This window comes from Jaculus jaculus, chromosome 2 (assembly GCF_020740685.1).
Source record: "Jaculus jaculus isolate mJacJac1 chromosome 2, mJacJac1.mat.Y.cur, whole genome shotgun sequence".
Taxonomy (NCBI): Eukaryota; Metazoa; Chordata; class Mammalia; order Rodentia; family Dipodidae; genus Jaculus; species Jaculus jaculus.
The window spans coordinates 70,383,971-70,399,595 of NC_059103.1; the positions used below are offsets into that span (position 1 = coordinate 70,383,971).

General features: G+C 38.1%; 1 pseudogene; it reads left to right on the top strand.

Annotated features, from left to right (window-relative positions):
* The first annotated feature begins 8,933 nt into the window (after positions 1-8,933).
* Positions 8,934-15,039, top strand: LOC101596843 (annotated as a pseudogene).
* Positions 15,040-15,625: the final 586 nt, after the last annotated feature.

Below are 15,625 nucleotides of genomic sequence, written 5' to 3' on the forward strand. Positions count from 1 at the left end.
TACTTTTAGTCTTACACCATTTCAATCTCACATTCATATATAATGCAGAAATTTTAATAAAATAGCAAACTTGTTTGTTTGGCACTATTCACACATATTATTTATCTCTAATTTTAAATGTTTGAAAGGGATATCCTTAATCCTTTCTACAAACGTTATTATTTCCTTGTGCTATTTTGTTGTTACATGACTTTTCATTTAGCTGTTGAGCATCATGCACCATATATATATATATATATTATATATATATTATATATATATATTATATATATTACATTTATATATATATTATATATATACACTTTTCTTAAACTTAATCAGTACTTGGGGAGACAGTATGCTATCAGTCATGGTCTTCAATGCTACTACTACTGGAAAGAGGAGTTGTGAAATAAGGTTATTTCACACTTATCCATTTTTACACCATCTACTAATAATGTTTACTACAGGGGTCCGTGGTAATGCCCAGTTAATACTTTCCTGCTATGCCCAGGGTCCTGGGCTCTGACCCTAGTGCCACTTATAAGAAAGAAAAGGAGGGAGAGAGAAATCTAATATTGAAATTTTTTCAAGGCAGATTTTGCAGTTAATATTAGTTAACCAATCAAGAGCAGTTGGTTCCCCACCATGGCTGTGTGCCACTATTGCACTTGTGTGGGCATCACAACAGGTTATTTGCTGCTAAGTAGTATATATATATATATAATATATTATATATATATTATATATATTACATATATATATATTATATATATAATATATATATGTATATATAATTCTCTCTCCATATATATCTGCAGCCATATTATCTCCTTTTATTTTCTTAAATATATTTATTTGAGAGAGAGAAAAAGGGAGAGGGAGAGAGAGAGAGAGAGAGAGAGAGAGAGAGAGAGAGCAAGAGAATGGGTGCACTGGGGCCTTCAGCCACTGCCAACGAATTCCAGATGCATGCACCCCCTTGTGCATCTGGCTTATGTGGGTCCTGAAGAATCAAACCGGGATCCTTTGGCTTTGTGGGCAAATGCCTTAACTGCTAAGTTACCTCTCCAGCCCTTATCTCCCTTTCTTTCAGCTTCCAGTTTGCTGCCCCTGTCTCTCTCTCAGGAATGACAGTGAGCTGTTTTCTATGCTAATGGTGCTGATGGTGTGGAAACTGTGTGCCCTGCATTCTTCCTCAGAAGTACTGCATTCTCCCTTGTCAGTCCACAACTTGACATCTCCAAGGTGTGTATTTCTATTTCTATATTAAACAAAATAAAGAAAAATAAACAAAGACCATTGAACTGCCAGCAGTGCAGAGGCACATTGTCTGGATATCTTTTTAGAAAATACAAAAAAAAAAATTCACAATTTACCTTGGAGACAATTATTAGAATATGATGTGTCAACAAATAAAAACTGAACTGTGAAAATAAAGATAGACAGGTCAAATGAATCATGTGAATTTTGGAGTATTCTTAGAAATCCAAAATAGAGTAATTAAATTAGTTGAGTTAATGTTTTCTATGAAAAAAGACATTTCTGTAAACATCCTCAATTCATTATATGAGGGTTGAAGTAGATAATAACAAGCCATGTCCATATGAAAATTACATATGAATTAAAAAGTATAAGATCAATAACCAGGAAAGCTCATAATGAGTAGAATAAATACATAATTCAAAGGATATCTTTTGCTGCCTTATTATGGTAACTTTGCTGGTTCCAGTCTTTTCTCCTCTCTGAAATTCTTTCACATGGCTCAATGACTCTTAGAGATCTTTCAGGCAATTTAAATTGATGATTGTGCAAAGTTATATTTTTAGATTAATTAAGTGATATGCAGTACTACAATAACTAGAGTAAACTAATATTAACTGCAAAATCTGCCTTGAAAAAATTTCAATATTAGATTTCTCTCTCCCTCCTTTTCTTTCTTATAAGTGGCACTAGGGTCAGAGCCCAGGACCCTGGGCATAGCAGGAAAGTATTAACTGGGCATTACCACGGACCCCTGTAGTAAACATTATTAGTAGATGGTGTAAAAATGGATAAGTGTGAAATAACCTTATTTCACAACTCCTCTTTCCAGTAGTAGTAGCATTGAAGACCATGACTGATAGCATACTGTCTCCCCAAGTACTGATTAAGTTTAAGAAAAGTGTTCTCTTTATTTTTATTTAAATTTTTTAATAGTTTTCTATTATGCAAGTACAGGCAGCTTGGTACCATAATTAGGCTCATCCTTGATCTACCCACTCCCCATTGGCCCCTCCTTGTTGAGGTATATGGGTCGTGCATTCTGGAGTTAGCCCATAGTTATTGGTACAATAAATGTCTCTGTATATCATGACCCAACATGTGGCTCTGACCTTCTTTCTGTCCCCTCTTCCGCAAAATTTCCCTGAGCCATGTTGGGTTAGTTTTTGGTCTGCTTCAGTGATGAGGTGTTGGGGGCCTCTGTGGCTCTGGCTCTCTGATTTGGTAGGTGTTGATTTTTCTCTCTATTGATATCCTTCCCCCTTGCGCAGGTATCCCGTTCATCAGGAAAACAGCACCCGTTTGTTTCGCCAATTTTCCTTAGTTTCAGCCGGGGCCCTTTTGAGGTATGATGAGGTGGCTCTCTCCTTAGGATCTGCATCTATCTGAAAAAGAGAAGCAGATTCTCCAACGGAGAGTAAGTTAGCACCAGGACAAATGAGATAACTCTTACTTTTTTTTATAGAGAGTTTAATAGGTGTAGGCCCTCTTGTAGCCCATGACTAATGGTAGCTTGATATTGGAGAGTGGGCTTATGTTTGGATATGGTTCTGACTTGTTTCCCAGCTCTAGCTATGGGTCTCCTACCACTGAGGGGATCAGTTAGCCAATCAAGAGCAGTTGGTTCCCCACCATGGCTGTGTGCCACTATTGCACTTGTGTGGGCATCACAACAGGTTATTTGCTGCTAAGTAGGTTAGACCATGAGTTGCTTGGACAGATATTGGTTGTTTCCCCCAGTCACACATGTAGCACCTTCTGGCACTAGATGTGCTGAATGTCTCGGGACTGACTCTCTCCTGGCTTCCAGCCATGCCATTCCATTTTACATGCCAGCTGCATATGGTGTCTTCAGAAATAGGGTCTTACCATTAACCTTTGGTGGGTCATCAAGTACTCTGACAGAAATCTGTCATTCTTTTAGAAAACCTTGTAGGTTTCTCTGATCAAAAGCTCATTGTGGGTGATAGCCACACACCTTCAATGCAACTTTATAAGTACCCTCCTACCAGGAAGTGGTACAACTAAGCCTGTGTAGTAAGAGTTTTCAGTATCTGCCCACAGCAGGACCACGCTTCATCAGAGGTTATAGCAGTATTGCCAGCCAAGAAAAACAAATGTTAAATGACCCCATGGCCAATATTTATAGGAAGCCAGCATACTAATAGTCAAAGTATTATAAAGAAAACACTCATTTGACACATCATTTCATCAAATCCTTCCCACTTCCATTCTCAGAATTCTTTTAGATTTTAGGTACTTCCATTATTTGGCAAAACATTTTATTTTATACACAAGATAAGTGCTATATTATTGTTTTTCTATTCCTTAGTGGATTTAATACTGAGACATTGCTCATTCAGATTGTGGTTTTTCCTGTGGTCTCAGGATTTTAATTGTATACCTAAGACCAAGAAAACTAGGGGAGGCAACTACTCTGCCTCCCTTTCTTCAGTATACATACATCCAATAGGTTGGTGCCTGGATAGATTACGCTGTGCTTTTCAGAGGAACAGAGCCAATAGAACTTGATCACATGGATTGGGAAGATGAAAAATTCAAAAAACTTTGGGGCTAATTACAAATTAAAGTACCAAGAGATTAAATGGTACATTAGGGCTCTCGATATGAACAGAATTGATAGAGTGAATATATTTTATTTATTTTACTTTTAATTTAATTTAATTTTACTTTTAATTTATTTATTTAGAAAGAAGAGTAGAGAGATTGAGTGTGCTAGGGCCTCCAGGCACTGCAAATGAACTCCCTTGTGTATCTGGCCAATGTGGAACCTGGGGAGTCGAACCTGGGTCCTTTGGCTTTGCAGGCAAATGCCTTAACTGCTAAGTCATCCCTTCAGCCCAAGAGTGAATTTATATTATAAAGAGAATTATTGGATTTGCTTATAGGATATGAACTGGAAAGTCCTATAATAGCTATTTTCACTATTTGTAGGCATGAATATTGAGGAACTTAGTAGCTGCTCAGTCCACAGAGCTTCAGCAAATCCAATCTGATGCTAAAGGCTGTAGGTTCCTGAAGAGCTGCTGGTCTTCAGTCCATATTGGAAGGCTCATGCAACTTGGTTTCAATGTGTATAAAAGATACCCAAAACAGAGCACATGGATAGTCAAGTAAAAAGCCCTGACCAGTGAGTAGCATGGGCAGCCAGGCAAAAAGGGGTTGTTTTCTCAGATCTGTTTATACAGCCACTCACTCTGGAGGAAGATTTCCTCCCTCAATTAATTCTTCCTGGAAACAACTTCATGGACCCACCTAAGAGACGTGTCTCTTGATTCCTAAACTGACCAAGTTGACAACACAACCATCACAGATTGTACAGCTGTAATTCCAGGCAGAAGAGTTGGAAGCCAAGAAACAGTGTGAGTCAATCCTAAATATCGATCTCTGGGTGAGGCAAGCTGAGTTTGAAAGCAGTAATTCCAGAGGAATTTCTTATTTTTATTTAATGTTTAATTTTCACTTTTTTGTAGTGCTAGGGATTAAGTTTTGGACCTCTTGCATAATATTTAGGCAATCTATACCTGGTCTATCCCTACCCAAGCCAAGAAATTTCCTCTTTTTGGGAGAGAATTAGCCATTTTTGTCTCATTATCCCTTTACCTGTTTGGGTTGAGCCTATTCATATTAAGGAGGGGAATCTACCTTATCTAGTCTATCAATCTAAATGTTAATATCATCTAAATTCTTCCTTATCATAATAGTCAGAATTATGTTTCACACTTTTTGGTTGATTTGACATGCAAAATTAAGCATCATAGTGCCAAATAAAGAACATATCCAGGACTGGAAATATAGCTCTGTGGGTAAGGTACTTACTGTGAAAACATGAGGACCTGAATTTGGACCATCAGAACTCACATAAAGCTGGATGGAATAGATTACATAAATAACCCCAACATACAACCACATGTCTTAGGATGGAGACACTAGAGAATCCCTAGCACATGCACTGGCAAAAACCAAGAGATCCTGCTTCAACAAGGTAGAAGGTTGACTTTGACTTCCACACACATGCCATGGCATGTGCTTACCCATATTAATTTAAATACACAGATATAAAAAAATAACAGATTCATGGTACATCTGTGGTGGTTTAAATATAAAAGTTCCCCCATGACCTCATGTATTTGTGTTATGCTTGGTCCTCAGCTGTTGGCAGCCTTTAGGAGGTAGAGCTTTGGAGGAGGTGTGAAACTGGAGTAGGTCTTGGGGCTTTGTACACCAGTCCCTTTATCAATGTTTACTAGCTCACTCTTGCTGCTTTCTCTCTGCTGTGATGTAAAATGATGTGACTCAGTTTGCTGCTCATACCATGGTCCCCTGCCATGAACAATCAACTCCTTGAACCTTTGAGATGAAATAAAATTTTCCTTTTCTTAAATTGCTTATGGTGTTTTTTTTTATTAAGGTATTTATGATTAAGCTTGCTACTTAGTTGTTTTCTGGTGGAGTCTGGGAAGTAGAACCTTGCTGTCTGTATATGGTATATTGCTGAGAGGATTTTGGCAAGATTCTAGCCTAGTATGTGTTCAGAGCTAGCTTATGCTTGCAGTTTCTTTATGCTATTGATTTGTGATGTGGCAAGACAGTTTCCTTGCCATGATGAAGCGTCTCCTTGGAACTGTAAGCTGCTACTGTTTGGGTGTTTTGTCCAAGCAATGGAAAAAAATGATGCCAACTGGGATTATTTTTGTGATAAATGTAATCAGGTCACTTTTGGTTTTGTGGAACACATTTTTGGGAGGAATATGAAAGGGATTGGTATTTTGGATTGAAGTACTTGCAGTCCTCTAAGTAAAACATTATGAGTTATTCCAGTGAGGGTTTGAAAATACTGAATGCATGGAGAATTGTGGTCTGTTAAGGCTATGCTTATTAAGCTTCAAACGGGAAGGAAAGAACTTTGTTGGAACTGAAATGTTGGAATAAAACCTGGCTTCATTCTGTCCATGTCCTGAGATTTTGATAAAATTGTATTCGAAATTAAGAGTGATATGGTTGAAAGAAGAAAGCATAGGACAGAAAGATATGAAAAATACAAAGTTAACTCAGAAAGGAATGTAAACAAATTTAAAATTACTGGCACAGAGACTGGTTTTAGGCCACTTAAGCTGAGATTTTTAGAAGACTTCCACCATTAAAGGTGAGCCAACTCTTGTATGGAGATAATGGGAAAGAAGACTGGAGGGTGAAACCCAACTATTGTAGTTCCCTACTCATTGCTGGGACAAAACACTTGAACAAAAGCAGGTGATGGAAGGAAAGGATTTACTTTGGCTTACAATCTCAAGGGAAAGCTTCATGAGGACAGAAAACTGATGGTGGAGCAGTGGCTATACATCCTCTCCTTGTCAACAACAGGTGGGAAACAGCAGCAGGACAGTTAGCCAAGTTCTAGAAATATGGACATGGCTATAATACTCAAAGTCTACTTCCAACAACAGAGCTCTTCTATGAGCATTCACCTCCAAAACTGCCATCAGCTGGGGAACCAAGCATACAGATCCAATAGAGAACATCTGATTCATATCAACATCCTTGGCCCCCATAAACTCACGACTATCCATGATGAAAAATATAATGCATTCAATCCAACCTTAAAAGTTCTCTACTTTTAAAATCAATCCAAACACTATTCAAACATCCCTTTCGTCCACTGTCTTTCAGTGGTAAGCTTATAAAACCAGAAAAACATATATAATTGAAAGGAAAGATTGAACCAGGGCAATCATCGAATCCTAAAGGTCCAAGTCCCATTTATAAATAACAATATATTCATTTGGATCACACCCCTCCAGCTAAACTGTTCACAGCCTGGAGACCAATTTTTCCTGATCCAATAGTTCTCTATGATGGCCATTCTATAGTCCTGGCAATTCTAAAACATCCTGAAGTCTCCACTATAACCCAAAGTTCATCTTCATGGCTCCTTTGTGCATCCACACAGGGTCTCCAACAGTTTTGCCTTACATCACCCATTGCTATTTTCAATGTAGCCATATTATGAATCCAGTGACTCTTATTTTCTGTATTTTAATGCTTCTATAGTACCAGGTGAGCTACCAAGTGAATAAAGGTGACTTTGTAGAGCAGGACTCCTTCAGCATTCTAGCCCCTACTTTCAAAAGAGTCAGCATTATTACTTCTGTCCCAATGCAGAGTAGCTAGCCCAATCTCACTGGTGGTGATCTTTCAAACAAGTGATGCTAAAGCAGGCTGCTGTCTTCTGCAAGAAAAATCTTCATTTCTTTCTGTGACATATCTGTCTGCTAACACCAGTCCATCATTTTAAACTGAACCCTGCTCAAGTTCTAAGGACAGGAGCAGAATGCAGGTCTCACACAAATGGCTTTTAAAGCTCCTTCTTCCCCTCATAAGCCAAACCTACACAGGACATATTTATTTTTCCATTTAAGTCTTACAATTCAGTTCAAAATGATTCAAGCTGTTAAAACACTGAAAGTTGTTTATTAAAGCCAAGGTTTCAAACCCTTCCACATTCTTCTTGCATATTAGATCCAAAGCCACACAGTCAGGTATCTAACACTAGGACCCCGCTCCCTGGTACCAATTTTCTATTGTATTTACCTTTTCATTGCTGGACAAAATACTAAAATCAGCTGATTGTAGGAAAGGGTTTATTTTGGCTTACAGTCTGAAGGAGAAGTTTCATGATGGCAGGGGAAAGATATAGAGCAAGACTGGATTGTAAAGGCATGGTTTGTGAACTTTTAAAGGGAGAGAAAACTTTGTTATAACTGGGCTTCTGGCATAAAGGCTGGCTGTATTCAGCCTATGCCTAGGGAATTGGATCAATGGAGGCTGAATTTTTAATTTTTAAAGTTTTTTTTTTTTTTTTTTTTTTTGGACTTTCAAGGTAGGGTTTCACTCTAGCCCAGGATTACTTGGAATTCACTAGGTACTAGGTAGTCTCAGGCTGACCTTGAATGCACAGTGATCCTTCCACCTAGCTTCTCAAGTGCTGGTATTAAAGGCATCGGCTACCATGTCGGGCTTAAAAAATATTTATTTATTTGGTAGAGTGATAAGGGAGAAATAGAGAGAGAAAGAGAGAGAGACCAGGTAAGGAGGGGCCTCTAATAACTGCAAAGGAACTCCCAATATCTGTGTCACCTTGTGCATCTGGCTTATGTAGGTACTAGGAATCAAACCTGGGTACTTAGACAGGCAAATGCCTTAATTGCTAAGCCATCTCTCCAGCCCTAAATCTTGGTACTTAGGCTTTGCAGGCAAACATACTAACTTCTAAGCCAGCTCTTTAGCCCCAAGGTCATATTTAAAAATAATGGACTAGTATGATTTATGGAAAATATTGAACAGAAACAGGTTTTGGGTTTCTGAAGCTGCAATTTTTGATTGTCACCATTAATGATGGGCCAACTGCTTTGCTTTGGAATAATACAAATGATGCCTGAAGGTGAAATACACATTAAATGCTCAAATGAGTAAGAATATAGATTATTTTACAAGGAGGTGACTTAAAGACTTAAAGCAACTTAAAGAAGTAATTCTAAAGAAGTATTCTGCTCTTCAGGGTCAAGATTTATTTCACCCTGGGTTTACAAATTTGGCTATGGCCCTTACCTGTTAATGGTTTTGAAATCATGTCAAATGCTGGAAAGATAGTGTCATTTCTAAGATGAAGCATGGAAAATAGAGTTGAAATCCCTGTATTGGAGCAAAAGTAAGGCCATTGAATGGAGCGTTAATGATGAAATTTAGTTTTCAGTATATACTTCATGATGTGTTAGATCTACCAGAACTGTGGACTGGCAGCCAGCTGGAGGAATAGAATTATATTCCAGAGGCATTTGTTACTGGTTATGGATGTTGGACTTTAACTGCAGATGTTTGATGTTCACCTGTTGGATATAGGCAGGGCCCTAGGTTAAAGCAAACCTAAGCTGTCTGACATGAAGGCCCCAGGCTATGGAGAGGTAACATCAGACTGAACCACCAGTCATATCTTTGGGACAGGACTGACAGGGGAGCTCCTTACCCCATCCTTGGGGGTAGCAGTGAGCCTGGACCCCCAAACAAAATCTCAGACACTGAGATCAACAGGAAGTAAGGATACTCCCTCTCCAAGCATGGAATATTTGGACTTTCAGATAAGACTTAGGCTTTGCTTATAACCCTGTGGCCTTTTGTCAGTTGCCTAGGAAACTCCTTATTAGATATTGTTTTCAAGACTGGCAACAGATTGTGCCTGTACTTATAACTGTTAGATATTTAAAATGTAAGATGTGCCTACTTTCTATACCTCAGATATATGGCTTCTGCTGCCACAGGACAACAAAATTTTAAAAGGTTGGACAAAATAATTTTAAAAGTTTTCCTGCCATTCTTTCACTAAATCTATTTCAGAAATCAAATGTTCTCTAAATGTACATACATCTAGGCTGGTATAACTTCCTTTCTAAGTGTGTTAATTACCTATGTGGAAGCCAAAGACAACTGGAGTCATTGGAGCAAAAAGCACCAATATTTTGGCCTGTGCCCACAGGTCATCAGGCCACTGGAGATGAGGGACACATATACACTGGCCCCCTGATTGGTCACCTGTGTTCCTGAGCAGGGAGAATATGGGGACCCAAACAATAAATCCTCCTCACTTCCAAAATAAGGGAAAACTTCTTTGCTAGTATGGCCCTGTCTCATCCTAACAGACAGAAAGCACCAGTAAGCTATAGGGCTACTCTTAGTTCCCTAAGGTCTCTTTTGAGAGCCATTAGTGACCTCCAAAATTTATCTTTAATTAAATTTTGGCTATCTGCATGGTTTTCAACACTCAGAGAGAAATATATAACCAAAGATAAAAATGCCTTAAATATATAAATGGCCTGTTAAATAATACAACCAGAGCTTTCCAATAGGGGAAATAAGACCTTAAGACATCTTTTCCCCATAGTTCTAATTCTATAATAAAGTAAAACAACTGTAGATGTCAAAAGGGTTATTTTCAAACCTAGAATATATAAATAAATTCTTACACATATATTTTTACAGTCTTTATTGATTCCCAATAGCTCTCTATTATCAAGGTTAAATGCTGTGCATATGTTTCTGATAACTCTGAAAATATCTCATCTGTTTTACAAGCCATATCTAATATTAGTGTGCCATTTGATGAACAGTTCTGGAAGAGAATTCTCAGCCAGCTCATCCTCAGATGGTCCTGAAACATTCCAAGCCTATCTACCTGGATTCCCTCAACCACAAAAGAACAAGTTTGCTGTGTGCTGACTTCTCATTAACTCCTTACTTTTATTCTTTCTTCCCTTATTTTGGAAGTGAGGAGGATTGATTGTTTGGGTCCCCATATTTAACTTACTAAAATTTTAAGATAGAGGACAAAAAGTAGATAAATTCTATAACATTGTACAAGGCTCAGGAACCACTCCAGGAGATTTGGAGGAAAAATGGAAGTCAAAAAAGAAGGGGTAGGTTTTGCAGTACTGTCTTCCAGACACAAAGTTGCCTTAGCATTCATGAACACACAGTTGCTGATGCTACCTACACCAAAGCTGTGTAATAGGAGGAGGGAAATAATGACATCAAAATAAAGGCGGGACTAGTTTTAAAGAAGAAGGAATAAGGAATTTATTGGTGGGCAGAAGGTAAATTAGGAAAGTGAAAGAGGATCATGATCATGGTATATTGAATATATGTATATATGGAGAACATTCATGGAGAAGTTTTAAAGTATGTATGTGTATGACTTGTATATGTATGTATTGTTTTCATAGTCATATGTTTTAAAATTGTTTACATGTCGTAAATTGACATAAGGAAAAGGTACTATAAAGTTTTAAAGTATGTATGTGTATGACTTGTATATGTATGTATTGTTTTCATAGTCATATGTTTTAAAATTGTTTACATGTAGTAAATTGACATAAGGAAAAGGTACTATTAGAACTAATAGGTTAGCCCAAATTTTTAAACTTACTAAAATTTTAAGATAGAGGACAAAAAGTAGATGTAATTAAACAGTCTTAGTGAAGATGTTTCTTAACTTACCAATTTCTTTATTCTAGTTCCATAGGTAGTTCAAAGAAATCCACATTGCTTTGGAAAATAATTATACTTCTGCTACAAGGAGCAACGGCATCCCTCGTGGATAATTGCTCACATCTAAAGGGTAATCCTATTAAGGTCTGTTATTGCATAATCCAAGAATTGATGCAGTTACTTATCTCTATATTTTCAGAATTCTTTGAGTAATTACATGCTTACTTTCAGACTAAAAGAGATTCATATAAAGTAACAAGATATATACCAAGTGAAAACAGAGATACCAGTACTTTATCTAATTTTTATTGCCTTAGGAAATGAAATTAAAAGCATGTATTTTCAAATAAAAAGTAGTTTCTAAATGCTTATTATGGTAAGATTTAAAGGTTTAACAAATTGGTTAATTTGTTTATTTAAAAAGTCCCCAGAACTTTTATGTTTTGCATGCACTTATAACTGTTAGTTGTTCATAATTTACATATTTTTAAAAATATATTTTATTTATTTATTCCATGAAGGTTTGATAGAATTCAGCTGAGAAACCATCTGGTCCTGGACTCTTTTTTTTTGGTTTTTCGAGGTAGGGTCTCACTCTAGCCCAGGCTGACCTGGAATGAACTATGTAGTCTCAGGGTGGCCTTGAACACACGGTGATCCTCCTACCTCTGCCTCCCGAGTGCTGGGATTAAAGGCATGCACCACCATGCCTGGCTCAGGACTCTTCTTTTTAGGGAGTTTTTTTTTTTTTTTATTACTTATGTGTGTGTGAGAGAGAGGGACACAGACAGAGAGGGAAAGAGAGAGAGTGAGAGAGAATGGGCAAGCCAGGGCCTCTGTAAATGAATTATAGACACATGCATCACTTTGTTCATATGGATTTACCTCGGAACTAGAGAAATGAACCTGGATCTTTGGCTTTGCTGGAGAGTGCCTTAACTGCTAAGCCATCTCTCCAAACCTACACACTCACACACACACACACACACACACACACACACACACACACACACACACACATATACATATATGTGTATGTGTGTATATATATGTATATATATATATATATATATATATACATACATATATCTATCTATCTATCTATCTATCTATCTATATATATATATATATGTATATGTATATTTTTTTCTGTTTCAGATACAGTTTTCTTTTTTCCCATTAAGATATAAAGTTTTATTTGGAAAAATGTTTTACAATTTTTGTGAAGAAAAAGACGTCTGAGGAACCATCAAATAAGAAAAATAGATATAAATGCTATAGAATGAGATATATTTTTGGTAAAGAAGGTTAATGCAAAAAGAAAATGCATTTAGGTAGGCAATATTTTTGTCTTTATATAAAGGATCATTCCACAATGGAAATAGATTTGGACAAAATGTTTATGAAAGTTAAAACTTAAAAAAAAATTAATATGGGTTTATGAAAACTTGCTTAAAGAACAAAGATTATATATTTTATCATGATAATCTATTATATTTTCTACTGAATGTGTCAAGCTTATATTTTGGAAACTGAATCTTATCAGTCAAGGTTTATTTAAAAAAATCTCTTTTTTGGGTTTTTTGTAAGACTTTGAATCAGCTAAATTTTAAGCCACAGTGTGTTCTAACTGACCTTCTGGGTATTCAGTAAGCATACTTGGAGAACAAAGCAAATTCAGATATAGAGGATGAAAGCACAGCCAGGATTTTAGCTCTTGTCTCCAGGTCAATTAAGTCTCAGGAGATTATGGGATGCCACTAAAATAATCTTATACCTGCAGCAAGTCACCTGTCTTCATGATCAGAGAGCCCATGGAGACTCTCGAGTTTGGACTTTGGCAAGTTTACATTTCATTGGATACTTTTGTTTAACCTAGTAAAATTTGTCTTTTTAGGATATGTGACAATTTCAAAGTAAATTTTTCATAATGCATAATTCCAGCCAATTCCTACTACAGGAAATCTAATCCTCTTTCCAACCAAAACACAAAATCGGAAAAGCGTTTTGGTGGTTGTCCACTGGCCGTGTGTCCTTCTGACCAGAGACCAGGCCAGGACTAAGTGCAGTCATGTTATTCTTCTTGAACCACCCACTGCAGCCATGTACAAGGGGCTCTGGGATTGCCAGATGTGAACTTCCAGCTCTCCTGGGTAGACTAGAAATTTAGCAATGATAATGGCAGCAGTGTCCAGCCTCAATTTCTATTTATTTATATTTTTGTTGTTGTTGTTGTTGAACTTTTAAAAATAGTTTTCTATTCTGCAAGTACAGGCAGTTTGGCACCATAATTAGGCTCATCCGTGACCTACCCCCTTCCCAATGGCCCCTCTTTGTTGAGGTATATGGGTCATGCATTGTGGAGTTAGCCCACAGTTATTGATAGAATAAATGTCTCTGCATATCATGACCCAACATGTGGCTCTGACATTCTTTCCGTCCCCTCTTCCGCAAAATTTCCCTGAGCCATGTTGGGTTCGTTTAGGTCTGCTTCAGTGATGAGGTGCTGGGGGCCTCTGAGGCTCTGGCTCTCTGATTTGGTAGGAGTTGATTTTTCTCTGTGTTGTTCTCCTTCCCCCTTGTGCTGGTATCCGATTCATCAGGAAAACAGCACCCTTGCTTGTTTTGCCAATTTTCCTTAGTTTCAGCTGGGGCCCTTTTGAGGTATGATGGGTGGCTCTCTCCTTAGGATCTGCATCTATCTGATAAAGAGAAGCAGATTCTCCAACGGAGAGTAAGTTAGCACCAGGTCAAATGAGATAACCCTTACTTTTTTATAGAGAGTTTAATAGGTGTAGGCCCTCTTGTATCCCATGATTGATGGTAGCTTGATATTGGAGAGTGGGCTTATGTTTGGGTATGGTTCTGACTTGTTTCCCAGCTCCAGCTATGGGTCTCATACCACTGAGGGGATCAGTTAGCCAAATCAAGAGCAGTTGGTTTCCCCCATGGCTGTGTGCCACTATTGCACTTGTGTGGGCATCACACTAGTTTATTTGCTGCTAAGTAGATTGCACCATGAGTTGCTTGGACAGATATTGGTCATTTCCCCCAGTCACCCATGTAGCACCTTCTGGCACTAGACACACTGACTGTCTGGGGACTGACTCTCTCTTGGCTTCCAGCCATGCCGTTCCATTTTACGTGTCAGCTGAATATGGTGTCTTCAGCAATAGGGTCTTACCACTGACCTTTGGTGGGTCATCCAGTCTCAGTTTCTATTTATAATGCCAACATGGACAATGGTATTGCCAGCAGCATCCAGCCTTGGTGTCTATTTATAATAGTGACTTGGACCAACTACAGCATGTGTCTGGACAGAGCAGCTCCCAGAGTTCCCGCTGTGCTAGCACGCTTCACTCACTACCACCACAGGACTGACCAGCAGAGCCTCTGAAGCACACTCACACCGTGGGAGGTGAAGTCGGCTCTCAGTCTGAAGAAGATTATATTGAGAGAAGGAAAGACGTTGAAAACATCCTGAAGAAAAATTCAGACTGGTTATGGCATTGGTAAAGCCAGGCAGAAAATATCACCCACCCACCCAAGAGTTACTTGTTGAAACATCCAAAGTGCATAGCTACTCTCAGCATGAGAAGCACAAGTGTTATTTAGAAGGGGGATATTTTCTCAGCATAATTCCTAAAGGTTTTTCTGTTGCTCTCTCATGTGCTGGCCATTAGAGTGGGGATCTCTATTGGAAGGCATATGACAACCTCTACTAGCACCTTTCTATGAATTGGATCCAGGTTGTTCATGCAGTCAGGATTCCCAGGGCTTCTGGATGGCTACTGAGGAGCTCTCCTGACTTCATCCTTTGGTGGCTGCACAACTTGTGCTTACTTTTTCCGCAAATGTTGCATTGTTGAATTGGTAAGACAGTAGACACTGAATTCACGACCTATAGTTATTCCTATGGGATCAGTTAATAGCATGTCAGACAGACCTACTGCAAGAATTTAGCAGTAAATATTTGGGTCTTAGGTATGAATAGTATAAACAATCTTGTATAGCAGTGATGATGTATGTACTATTTAAAAATGATTGGGCTATAGAGATGACTTTGCAGTTAAGGTGTTTGCCCATGAAGCCTAAGAACCAATGTTCAACTCTTCAGATCTCATGTAAGCAAAACACACAAGGTTGTACAAGCACATGAGGCCACACATGCACAAAAGGTGGTGCATGTATCTGGAGTTTGATTACTGTAGCTGGAGGACCTGGCACACCAATTCTCTCTCTCTTTCTCTTTCTCTCTCTCTTTCTCTCTCACATGAAATAAAGCCAGTTTGATGGACTTACCTCAAAAAAAAAAAAAGAAAAT